This window comes from Scylla paramamosain, chromosome 11 (genome assembly GCF_035594125.1).
Source record: "Scylla paramamosain isolate STU-SP2022 chromosome 11, ASM3559412v1, whole genome shotgun sequence".
Lineage (NCBI taxonomy): Eukaryota > Metazoa > Arthropoda > Malacostraca > Decapoda > Portunidae > Scylla > Scylla paramamosain.
Genome location: NC_087161.1, coordinates 9,607,580 through 9,621,489, shown reverse-complemented (window position 1 = coordinate 9,621,489; position 13,910 = coordinate 9,607,580). Strand labels below are relative to the sequence as shown.

The following is a 13,910-nucleotide window of genomic DNA, read 5'->3' as shown; positions in this document are numbered from 1 at the left end:
TAACTGATACCCTCACAAGTCCACTATAATTAATTTTATCTTATTATCGTTGTGAATGTGAATGTTCACATTAAAATCGACAACAATAAATCTTATATACTTTTTTGTTGTGTCATGAACACAGATCAGGAAATTCTTGTGTTCAAATATATCTTCTTTACTCTTAACTGTGTTAGGTTCCCATGGCCCAGTGGATGGAGTAACGGTCTTGGGAAATCGGGGTATTGGACGTCAGCATTCAGATTCCACATAGAATAAAAAAATAAATAAATAAATAAATAAAAATAAATAAATAATAATAATAATAATAATAATAATAATAATAATAATAATAATAATAATAATAATAATAATAATAATAAATAAATAAATAAATAAATAAAATAAAAATAAATAAATAAAATAAAATAAAATAAAAAAAATTCACACTATATTTTTCTGTATGTATTGGCATGGGCATAAGATGGGAAATAGACTAATTTTACAAAAAAAAAAAAAAAAAAAACGGGGGGCGGTCCCGAGTGCGTAGCACCTACCTACCCTTCCCAGGAGAGCAAGGGAGGCGAGTGAGCAGCACCTCCCTACGCGTTCCAGAGGAAGAGGTGAGGAGAGTGCACTGCACCTTCAAATCCTCCTCAGGGGAGCAAGGGAGGTAAGTGTACAGCACCGCCCCCCCATCCCTTGTCTCACCCGGAAAAGGGGCTGGCTCAAGCAGCTCCAAAAGACCACCAACCCGACTGATCCTGGCAACTCCAAGGAACACCAACCCGACTGACTCTAACAACTCCAAAAGACCACCAACCTGACTGACCCTGACAACTCTAAGGACCACCAACTTGACTGATCCTGGCAACTCCAAGGACCACCAGCCTGACTGACCCTGGCAACTCCAAAGATCAACAACCTGACTGACCCGGACAACTCCAAGGACCACCAACCTGACTGACCCTGACAACTCCAAAGACCACCAACCTGACTGACCCTGGTAGCTCCAAAAGACTACCAATCAGACTGACCCGGAGAAGGAGGCAGTAGACACCTGCCGAAAAGATAATTACTCCAAGTGTGGTCTGAAGCACTGGATCAGGGGGTGCTGTGAATTTATCAGTAACCCAGCTGTGACTTCACTGAACGTTTTCCTTTGTGTCTCACAACAAAAGGCGGCTGTCACAGCCTGCCCTCTAAAGATTCTTCTTTCACACAAAACTACATGCACCTAATTACTTGTACACCCTTCACTCAGAATTTTAAACTAAATTTAGTGTGAGGGGGACATATGCTGAGGTGCGAATTTGGTGTTAGCTGGTCAGATCATGCTGAAATGAGTAAGATGAGTGAGGTGAAGTCGAGGCAGGTGGAAGATGGAGTGGCGACACTGGATGAGGGGATTAGGGGAAGCACATGAATGTTGATGAGTTGTATATATATTTCGCTGACAGATTACAGTTAGCAAACATCCCTTATAGGACAATAAGATTACAGAAGAATGGCACTAAGTGGATGACTGGATGATTAAAACATTACATAGGACTGAAAAGTAATATATATATATATATATATATATATATATATATATATATATATATATATATATATATATATATATATATATATATATATATATATATATATATAATAGGAGATTAAAGGCATGGGAAGAGGATTTAAGGCCTCATTATAATGAACTGGTTAGAACGGTCAGGAAACAATTACGAATTAAAGGTAACTAGCCAGGTGAAGACTGACCCCAAGGGATTCTATTGGGTATATAGGACAAGGAACAGAGAAAAAATAGGTTCATTAAAGACATCTGATGAAAAAATTTGTTAATTCTGGGGAAGAGATGAGTAAAATTCCGAACTAGCATGTTTTAACAGTTTTCACCCTGGCAAACATGCAGAAAAATGCTGGATAGTGAACAGATTTTTAGAGCAGAAGAGAATGAAATGCTGATAGATATTTCCATAACTATAGAGATTGTGGAACAGGAAATATATAGGCTGAAAAATTCAAGTTACCAGGGCCAGACGAAATATATATTAAAGTAAGGAATGCAAGCAAGGAATGCAAAGAGGTTATTAGTGAACCGTTAATTTCTTTCTTTAGAAAATCAATAGACTCAGTAGAGGTACTGGTGTAGGTTCACTCGAGGTCTATCCAGAACTCAGGATCAATGCATGCGTGAATAGTATGCCAGATGAACGGTTCGATGCGTCATTTACACCCTGCCTTCATGGAGTGAGCATCTCCCTGCTGGTCTGAGAATGAATACGCTAGATGGCATATTCGGTTCATGGTTTTTTGGGACTCAGATATATTATTTTCGTGTCTAATGCAGGGCGCAAATGATCATCGAACCGTACATTTGGCATGCTGTTAACGCATGCGCTGATCACGAGTTCTGAATAAACCTCGAGTGAATCTACACCGGTAATGTTGAGGCAGGTGAATGTAGTAACCATCATTAAGAAAGGAGATGGAAACTGGTGATTCTGACCTTCCTTACTGCGTCTTGTTAATCTTCTTCTAAGGGATTTGGTGAAACTTTCGCTGTTGCCGTAGACATATCATAAAGCTTTTGAATGAGTCTGGCACAAAGCATTGATTTTCAAACTACCCTCCTACACCATAAACCTTTCTCTCTGTAAATTCACCTCAAGCTTCCTTTCTCACCGTTCTATTGCTGCTGTGGTAGATGGTCACTGTTCTCCTAAGTCTATTAATAATGGTGTTCCTCAGGTTTCTGTCTTGTCATCCACTCACTTTCTATTATTCATCAATGATCTTCTAACCCAAACTTCTTGTCCTATTCATTCTTTCGCTGATAATACCACCCTGCATTTTTCCACGTCTTTACGTGGGCGTCCAGCCCTTCAGGAAGTAAACAGTTCAGGCAGGGAAGTCACTTAACGCCTGACTTTTGATCTCTCAAATATTTCTGATTGGGGCAGAGCAGACTTAGTATTGCTCCGTGCTTCAAAAGCTAAATTTCTCCATCTATCAATTTGACAAAACCTTCCAGACAACTATCCCCTCTTCTTTAATGACACTCAACTGTCCCCCTCTTCTTCACTGAATATCCTCGGCCTGCCCTTTACTTATAATCTAAACCGGAAACTTCACATCTCATCTTTAGTTAAATACATCTTCAATGAAATTGGACAATGTGGGGTCGTCTTCGCTAGTTTTCTCACCCTCCGAACTGTTAACTGTACAGATACACTATCCGTCTATGTATGGAGTAAGCTTCACGTACCTCTCTTTTAGGCAGGTTGGAATCAAAAAGCTTTTCGTTTTATCAATTCCTCTCCTCTAACTGACTGTCTTTAGCCTCTCTCTCATCGTTGCAGTGTTGCATCTCTTGCTATCTTCTGCTGCTATTTTCATGCTAACTGCTCTTCTGATCTTGCTAACTGCATGCCTCCTCTCCTCCCGCGGCTTCGCTACATAAGAATTTTTTCTTTCTCACCCCTATTCTGTCCGCCTCTCTAATCCAAGAGTTAACCAGTGTTCTCAATAATTTATCCCTTTCTCTGGTAAACTCTGGAATTCCCTGCCTGCGTCTGTATTTCCTCCTTCCTATGACTTGAACTCTTTCAAGAGGGTGGTTTCAAACACTTATTCTCTGCTTTTTAATAATTCTATTTGGCATTGTTCTGGGAACTGGCATTTAAATATGTCTTTTTATTCGAATTTCTGTTGCCCTTGCCCAGTGGCTATCTTACATAAAAATAAGAAAGAAAAATTCTAAGGAGCACCAAGCTGACTATGGCGACCACATGGACCACCAAACTGTCTCTGGTAATTCTAAGGTCCACCAAACTCACTGACCCTGGCAATTGACCCTGGGAACCTCAATGACCATCAGCCTGACTGACTGGCAACTCCAAGGACCACCAAACTGACTAAGTCAAGCAAGTTAGGAGTTAAGTTAGGAGAGATCAAGTTAGGATAGATTAAGATAGGATAGGATAGATTAGGATTGGATAGGTTAGGTTAGGAACAGCAGAAGAGGAGAAGAACAAGAAGAAGCACTACCATCGCCATGGGACAAAATAACAATTAGAAAAAAAATGTTGGTGGAGAAGACAATACCATCCAAATAATAATGATCCCATGAAATAATTTTTATAGCCTAAAGGTGCGGTCATGAATATAAAAATTTACTTTCTTTTAGGTTATGTAAAGAAAATTTTTTATATACTTTTGGAATCGGTAAAACTTTAAAACGAGAAAATTAAATGAAATTGTAATCTACATATCGTTAAATTAGTTGTTGATATTTGGAGATGGTGCCGAGTAATACCTCTTGATTTACAAGGAAACTAGAAAATAATTATATTCCCGGGTTCTCATGGGTCAGTCACATGAAAAATCCCAATCACAAAACATTGTAGGTTAAGATAAAATATGCCAGAAATGATAATATTATGTATTTTGAGAGAAATTCTTTGTTAATATTTAGATCCAAAAAATATTAAGTGTTAGAATGCAGAAGTACGTGGAACCATTACCAAAAATGTTCAAGAATAATTTGTGGAAGGGGTCCAAACTATTGATGATTTTGCAAAATTATGTCTTTTAGTATAGGCGGAGGACTAGTTTTTTGGGAGGTACAACGGTCTATATAATCCTGGGTACGAGATTTCGCCGTCAGAGCCTAACTGACATCGTTGTTCACAAGTACGTTCGTCAAGATTGTTTAAAGGTGGTTCATATGAAAATAACTATATTTGTATCTATATGTATTAATCATTTGTGTCAGAGCCTAACTGACATCGCTGTCCACAGAGAGAAGGATGTAAAATTCTCTTGTTCACAAGTACGTTCGTCAAGATTGTTTAAAGGTGGTTCATATGAAAATAACTATTTTTGTATCTATATGTATTAATCATTTGTGTCAGAGCCTAACTGACATCGTTGTCCACAAAGAGAAGGATGTAAAATTCTCTTGCCAGTTATTTATCTATTTATTGTTTCATTTATTTTTATTTGTTTATTTATTTTCAATTTTTGGGGGGAGGAGGGGAGGGGGAACAAAAATTTAGAATGTAAAACAGACTATGGTAAATTGTTCTTTGATAAGGTAGGAGTCAAACACCTGTGATACACACACAATTGAATGTAACACCTACACAGTTTGGATGTTTTCTATCAAAAATTAAGGTAAACCCGTGAGGCACTTATTACTTGTTATAACATATTCATTTAGATTATTATTATTATGAACTGATATAGATATATATATATATATATATATATATATATATATATATATATATATATATATATATATATATATATATATATATATATATATATATATATATATATATATATATATATATATATATATATATATATATATATATATATATATATATATATATATATATATATATATATATATATATATATATATATATATATATATATATATATATATATATATATATATATATATATATATATATATATATATATATATATATATATATATATATATATATATATATATATATATATATATATATATATATATATATATATATATATATATATATATATATATATATATATATATATATATATATATATATATATATATATATATATATATATATATATATATATATATATATATATATATATATATATACACACATAGAGTGTGACGCGAGTTTCTGCAAATACTGAAGGAGGTGAAAGAATGTGTAATTCCAAGAAAAAAATGTTCTATACACATATACATTTTAAGGCTTTGTTTACATATAAAGGGCTCAGCGAGGTGCCAGTCCCTGAACAAATAAGTCAAAAGGATTAACCAAAACTATTAATAAATTTTCAATTTTGAATGAATGGTGTACGTCTATTAGGTGCATGTCAAGTTGTGCGAAGGAAGAGAGTTGTCCTTAGAGGGCAGGCTGTGACTGCCCCCTTGGATTGTGAAACACTCAAGGAAATGTTCAGGGAGATCACAGCACCCCATGGTCCGGTGTTCGTGAGGCCTCCCTGAGAATGATCGTTTCGACAGGTATCTACTACCTCCCTCCCTCGTCTCACCGTCATTTTTCCCCGTCGTCGGAAGCTTTCATCCAGCTGATAAGTAAATCCCGTGTGAAGAACAAGTGAGCTGCCAAGACATAGTCATCATCTTTTTTGCATTATCTTATCTAGTCTCTCTAAGTTCCCATTTCAAATGGATCCATTCCAGAGCATCCACTCTAGACAGTTATGCCACACTCTATAGTAAAGCTACTGATGTTGATGCTAGCAGACAGCAGATATATCTATTATTTCTATAGTATACTTCCATAGCTCCATAATCTTATAACAAATCATTTATTCTTTAGTAAGGCTCTAGCTCTCCAAGCTCTATGTTGGGACTGGTAAAATGCACTAGTTACCTTTATACTTTCCTTTTTATTTAGAGTAGGAAATTACTCTTCATTAAATTGCTTGGTTTTGTTCATATTCATCCTCAACCCTGTCTTTTCTTTGTATAACTGTAAAATTATCTCCCGAACCTCATCTCTGGACTTGCTTAACAACACAAGTCCTGATGTTATCCCTAAATTAAAAGCAGCACTGTGAATCTTGTATTTGCCTTGTGTAATCTTTTAATAATTCATTCTTGACATACGAGTAGTTCTCAAACTTATTCTAATTTTGTTACCGCACATCTCTACAACCCAACTGAAATATAAGTTTTAGCATGTTTTACTTATGCTCGCTATTTTCAACAGTTAATCATTGATTGCTGAAATATATTATTACATTCACCAGGAAAAGCTCTCGTGAACACGATAGTGTGATCGGGATGCAGATAAATCTCCACATATTGAAAACACAGAGTCATTTATAGCAACATGTCATTCACTGCAACCATCACGGCGGCACGACCCTTGACGTGATGGTTGGTGATAGGGGACGGTCCTGGGTAGGGGGGATGGGGCAGCAGCGACACAGCGGGAACCTTTCAGAATTCAGAATTGTGTGTGTATGTGTGTATGTGTGTGTGTGTGTGTGTGTGTGTGTGTGTGTGTGTGTGTGTGTCTATATATATATATATATATATATATATATATATATATATATATATATATATATATATATATATATATATATATATATATATATATATATATATATATATATATATATATATATATATATATATATATATATATATATATATTATTGTCGGAGACTTCAACGGTCACATTGGGATGATTGTAAAACAGAAAATAAATGATAATGGTATGCGAATGCTTAACATTTCAGAATATCTGAATCTTAATATATTAAACTGTGATATAGACAGTGAAGGAGAGACGAGATGGCAAAGAGATGATTAGTGTATTACTAATTACTATTACTAATTACTATTACTTTGCATTGATAAAATAAAGAATTATATAAGTGCTTTGATAATATGAGAATAAATGAAAATGGTGATGAGTATGATCTATCAGATCATAAACTAATAACTGTGAATTTTAGTTATCATTCAAAATTGCAGGAAACCCAAGAAGGGTCAAAGTACAAAGAAACATATTACTTGAAAATTGACTAGCACACTACAAAGGAGTATATAAAAGAATCAGAGAAAAAGCTGAATACCAGTGAATGCACAATGTCAGACTTAGAAATAGAAATAAAAGAAGCAGCAGATAAAACAACGAAAAGGACCATAGGAAGGAAAATAAGGAATGCAAAACTAAATGAGGAAGATAGCAAAATAGAACCAATTTGGTTTAATGAAGAAATAAGAAAAGAAATAAAATAAAAAAGAGAGAGAAAAGAATTCAACCGGAAATTACGAAATTCAATAACTATAGAAGAAAAAGGAAAATATAAGGTGCTATACTACAAGCAAAAAGAAAGTGTGAAAAGTAAAATAAAAAGTGAATTAACAAAACATGAAGGAAAGATAATTTCAGAAATAAAAGCATACAAAAACAACAGAAAATTCCGGCAGCACATAAACAAGTTAAGAGATAAAAGTAATGAGAAGAAAAAAAAGATTATACTATATAACGAAAAAGGAGTACAAGAGAAAATACATGAGTATCCTATGAAGATTACATAATTTTGGGAGAAAATTTATAACAAAGAAAGAAATAATATACCTGAAATATAAAATAATAATATAAAATAAGAATATGAAAATACACTCAAGAACTGTTATGACAATAAATCAATTAATATAGATAATAATGAATTAACAATACCTGTTACTGCTGTAGTGATGTACACAAGCACTTGAACCAGGTAGGCAGATATACATCATTAAGCTATTAAGAGAGAGAGAGAGAGAGAGAGAGAGAGAGAGAGAGAGAGAGAGAGAGAGAGAGAGAGAGAGAGAGACGTTAAGGAGGGTAGTGGAAGGAGTATAAGGAAAGGCTTAATGTTGACACAAGTCCCCTCACATCGCATCTTGTAAAACACCGGGCATCCTTTCTGCTGACCTATCACCCCACCCAGAGGGAGTTGAAGCCCCGAAGGGGCAGAACTCTGTCTGTTCCCCTATAGGCAGGACCTTCGTCTCTCCTCTTTGCCTCTCCGCAACCCAGAATACGTAATTGTTATATGTACCTATACTGTAACATGCTGTTTATTGATTATGATATACTTAAGTAACTGCCACTTCCCTTTGACGGGAATGTCGGGGAGCACAACCTTCTCTCCTACATCTCCGTCTGGAAAGGGGCGAGAATAATACTGTTATGTGAACCATACAACTGATATGGAATATATTTCCAGGTTTGACAAAATAAACATAATCGAGTCGACCTATGGGTCTAATTTAACATCACTCTGAGTGCTGCCCCCTCGGGCAATAATAATACCATATCAGTTAAGAGAACACCTGGATGCAGCATTCATGGTAAATACTGATAATATAAACCCAATGAAAGATAGCAAAATAACAATGTGTTAGAATATCAAATAAAAAAGACAAAGACTAAAAAAGCAGCAGGACCCAATGAAATTTAAGACAGAACTCCTTATTGCTATGATACACAATAATAAATGTAAAACAACACTCCTTCAAGCATTAAATGATGTCATTGATATCGGAATAATCCCGGATACATGGAAAACATCAAATACTAAATTAATGGAGAAAAGGGAAAACCAACAATAAAAGAACTGAGACCAATAGTCCTTGCAGACACCAAATATAAATTATTAATGGGAATCATAAAAAAATAAAATGCAAAGACATCTACAAGAAAATAATAAATTAATGGAAGAACAAAATGTATATACTGAAAACAGAAGAGCAGTAGACAATCTACATATACTAAATTACTGTTTACAGAAGAGTTACGAACATAAGAGATCACTAATATTAATATCAGCAGACTTTGCAAAGGCATTCGACAGTATAAGCATAGAAATGTTAATGAAAGTAATGCTAAAATATAAAATACACACAAAGTTAATTGACCTCATCGCCAAAGTATATACAGAGGATAACACCAAAATATTCCTTAATGATAAAGAAATGTGTAGTATTGAAATAATGAATGGCATACGACAAGGATGCAATAGGTCAACTATCATATTTCTTATGGTGACATATTATATCATAAAAAAACTTAACCAATTCAATGCCAAATTTAGGAGTGATTTGTGTGCCCTGGCCCCAGTATTTTTTGCCGATGATTGAATGCTTCTAATAACCAATGAAGATGATGCTAAACAAAATATAAAGTTACTAATAAAAGTAGCAGAGGACTGAGGATTGCAATTAAATAAGGAAAAAAGCAACATATTAATTTTTAACTCGAACAGTACTACGGAAAACATAGAAGAAATAAAAGTTACTCATCAAATAAAGTACTTAGTAACAAAAGTAATGAACAAGAAAAACTTTCTGCTTGAACATAAGAAAAATACTATACAAGAGGCAAACAGATATGTAGACATAATACCGTCCATCACAAGAAGCTGCAGTAAAATTCTCATAGGAACAACATATTGGAAAAGTGTTGTTCTACCATTAATAATGTTTGGGGGAGAAGTAGTAAACTATACAAAGAAATAAATAGATACAATACAAAAAGCAGAAAACAGAGCATACAGAGATGTAATTAATGCCCCAATCTATACCTCAAACAGTGCAATAAGAGGAGAAATAGGAGCATCATCTTACACAGCAAGAGACATGAAGACCAAACTCAAGTATATAAGACACCTCATGCAAGGCAACAATACATTACTAAAAAACAATCTTTGAAGATATAATGGAAACTTCGAAAGATGCATGGATAAAAACGGTTAAGACATATATGTTAGAAATAAATAAAAATGTCAATAGAATAAGAAAAATGAGAAAAGAAAAGATAAGCAACAAAATCAAGGATTGGGATACTGAATGCTGGGAAGCAAAATTAGAAACTAAACACAGTTTAACTATATACAGAAAGTATAAAATGAAATCAAGACAGAGACAGCAATTTATGATAACTCCTCACCATCTAACTTGGCTAGAACAAATACAAGGCTAGAACAAATACCCTGGAGTTAGTATGGAGGAGTATGAAGAAACAAGCTGTCTTCTATGTAACTACGATGAAGAAAACCTAGAACATTTTCTGCTTTATTGCCCAAAACTACAAAACGTAAGAAACACTACAAGACTTCTCCAACAAACCTACCACACAAATATATTGGAAAAACTATTACTCTTTGATAAAGATAATAAACAAGAAGAATATAAGAATATCATAACATCACTTTGGAAAAAAAAAGTTCTGTTTAATATGACAGACACAGAAGCAACAGTAGAAAAAAAAAAAAAAAATAGGGGTGCCGTTGCAAAGGCAATACCCCAAAATACTCACAGCAAAGGGAGTTTTGTGTGAGATTTAGCAGCGAGAAAAGCAAGGTCATGATTGTGAATAAGTCAGAGGATGAGAGAAATTCAGTGTGGAGACTGGGAGGAAATGTGTCACGACAGAAAGATGAACACAAGTACCTGGGAATGTGGATGAATCCAAATGGCTGTGTGAAGGCAAAGAATGAAAAAAGATAAGCATGGTGAACCAGTGGGTGGGTTGTCCAGGAAGTGCAGCAAGGATGAGAGTGAGTAAATATGACGTGCTGCGAAAATTTTTGAAGAGTGTGGCTGTTCCGAGCATTATGTATGGTATGGATGTGATTGTATGGAATGAGAATGAATTAGAAAAATTAAGTAGGACAAAATAAAGTAGCAAGGATGGCACTTAATGCACCAAGGTATGTAGTGATAGAAGCCTTGAGAGGGGACATGGGTTGGAGTACTTTTAGAGACAGACATGCAAAAGCAACCTTGAGGTACAAAGCTAGATTAGAGTGAATAGATGATACGAGACTAGTGAGAAAGGTGTTTCTATGGAATGTTACGAGCAGCAGGTGGCTAAGAAGTGTGTTAAGATGGTAGTAAAGAGTGGTTTGGAAAGTAGTTGGGCTTTTCAATGATTTGAAGGGAGGCATGTTGAGAGTGACTGGAGTATGATTGTCAGAAATGGGGAGGGTTTAGAATGGGATGTTAGAAAGTGGAAAAATGAGAGACAGGTTTGTGAAGAATGTGGGATTGAGTGAATGGAAGAATAAGATGGCACACAAGAGTAAATTGGAGTGGTATTGAGAGAAAAAGCCCCAATATATGAAAAGTGGTATGAGGGAAGCCTGGGCGGTGATTTTCTCTTCCGAGCGATGGCACAGTGTATGGATGTAAATGCAAGGAGTTACAGATGGTATGAGTCCCCAGCAAAGTGTGCCAGATGTGTTACATGGGAGAGGATGAGATGGTGCAGCATGTGATGATGGAGTGTGTGAAGTATGCCAGAGACAGGAATGGATGCAAGTGGTACTAAGGGAATTGGGGCATGCTAGAGTGGAGAAGACAGAAAGGGAATCGATGATATTGCTGCTGGGACTGTTTGGGGAGACAAATGAAAGGATGACTGAGGCTGTGAAAGGGTTCCTGGAGAAAATGTGGCGTGCTAGATGTAGGAACTGGTGATGTGATAGATACTGTATGACTATGTATGCCGTTTTCTGTTGTTCTTTTTTTCCATACAAGAGTGCCGATGCCATGGCCTGGCCTGGAAGGAATCCTGAGCCTCCTGTAAGATCAAGATCAAGACCTGATACATGGGAATGAGAGGCTAGGACGTCGACTGGCTGAGTGGATGAGGGCGAGGCAGGTGTGTTGCGTGGACGACGCATGACGAGGAGGACCCACTGATGTCAGCAAACATGAAAGAAAAGAGACTAACCAGGCAAGTAAATGTGTGAAGATTGGCTGTATGAATGTGAGAGGATGGGGTGTGGACAAGTTTGAGGATGTATGCAAGGAGCTCAGGGAGTGGAGGTTCGACTTAGTCGGGCTCACTGAGACTCACCTGAGAGATGATGTACGAATGGAGGGATGCGAGTATGTTATGATTGGAAAGGGGCGTAAGGCACAGGAAACACTGGGAGGAGGCGTAGCCCTACTCTACAAGAAAGAAAGAGGACTGAAAGTAGAGGAGATTGATGTGGTGGAGTGTACAAGTAGTGAGGATGTGCTTGCAGTAAGAGTGGAATGCATGGATGGTCGTGACAGACCAGAGGTGGTACTGGTGGTAGCGTACATGACTGTCATGGGTGAAAGAGCAGAGAGGGAAAATAGGAGGAAGTATGACATACTTAAGAAAGTTGTGAGAGAGCATGGAGAGGAGAGAGTGTTAATTATAGGTGACATGAATGCACATGTGGGAATACTGGGGGAACAGGAATGGTGAAATGCTCGGAGAGTTTGTTGATGAACTGGAGCTGGAAAATCTGAACGTTACTTTGGCTGAGGGGCGTGTGACTTGGAGTGCAAGAGAACAGGAATCGGCAATTGACTACATGTTGGTGAATGGAAGAATGCGTGAAATTGTGTCGCACATGTGCATAGATGAGGATGGTTTGGTTGATATTGTGTCCGATCACAACATGCTGGTTGTGGAGTGTTTGATGCAGGGTGGCAATGAAGTGAAAGTGGCAAGTAAGAGAAGGAAGTGGAGACTGAGAGATGTAGGGTGGGAGAACTTTCAGGTTGATCTGAGTGAGAGAAGCTGGGACGACGAAAGTGTGCATGACGTGGAGCATCTGAATGGGAAACTGGTAGAGGACGTGAGGGGTGCTGCTGAGACAGATAGGGTTTGTGAGAGTAGGTAGAAGAAAGAATGTATGTAAACCATGGTGGAATGATGAAATCAGAGTGGCTAGGAAGGAGCGAAAGAGAATGAGTAGACAGTGTAGATGGCTGAGGAAAAAGAGGCATGAAAGCGATGAGGCAGAGAATGAGTATCAGAATGCATGGGCAGCGTATGTGGAGCAGCAGCGGTTGACAAAACGAATGATAATGAATGCTAAAGTGAAGAGTGAAAGGAGCGTGATTCAATCTTAAAGGGAGAAAGGTATGGAAGGTGGCCGTGAATGGTACAAGTTCATGAGAGGTGAGAATATGTCAGGCAGTGTTGGTGTGGAGAGTCTAAAAGTGGAGGGTGTAGTTATAACAGAGAAGGATGGAATCAGGGAGGCAATCAAAAGGTTCTGGGAAGGAGTAGGTGGGGTAGGTGAGATGTTTAGTGTGAGAGAAGAATGTGTAACACTGGAAAGGAAGAATGCAGATGAACTGGATGAAAGAATCAGTAGGGATGAAGTGGAGAGGTGTGTGAGAAGGCAGAAAAATGAAAAGGCAGCAGGTCCAGATGATATACCCTATGAGTTCTACAAGAATGGTGGGAAGGTAGTGATAGACAGAATGACTGAGTTATTCAACCGAGTGTGGGATAAAGAGAGAGTGCCAAGAAAGTGGAATGAGAGCCGAGTGTGTCTGTTGCATAAGGGAGGATTTAAGAGTAAGAATGAGCTGAAGAACT

The 13,910-nt window shown here is 36.7% G+C and overlaps 1 protein-coding gene across 9 annotated transcripts in view; it reads right to left on the bottom strand.

Moving 5' to 3' along the window:
* Positions 1 to 13,910, bottom strand: part of LOC135104928 (uncharacterized) — a 221,239-nt gene that overhangs the window by 188,569 nt on the left and 18,760 nt on the right. Inside the window, exon 1 of one of the 9 annotated variants that reach the window (XM_064012706.1) lies at positions 8,636 to 8,701. The exons of 6 other annotated variants lie outside the window; for them this stretch is intronic. The gene's annotated coding sequence lies outside the window, so the exon portion shown is untranslated. Of the gene's footprint in view, positions 1 to 8,234; positions 8,590 to 8,635; positions 8,702 to 13,910 lie in introns of those variants that run through there. 2 more of the 9 variants (XM_064012707.1, XM_064012705.1) reach the window with 2 other exon arrangements.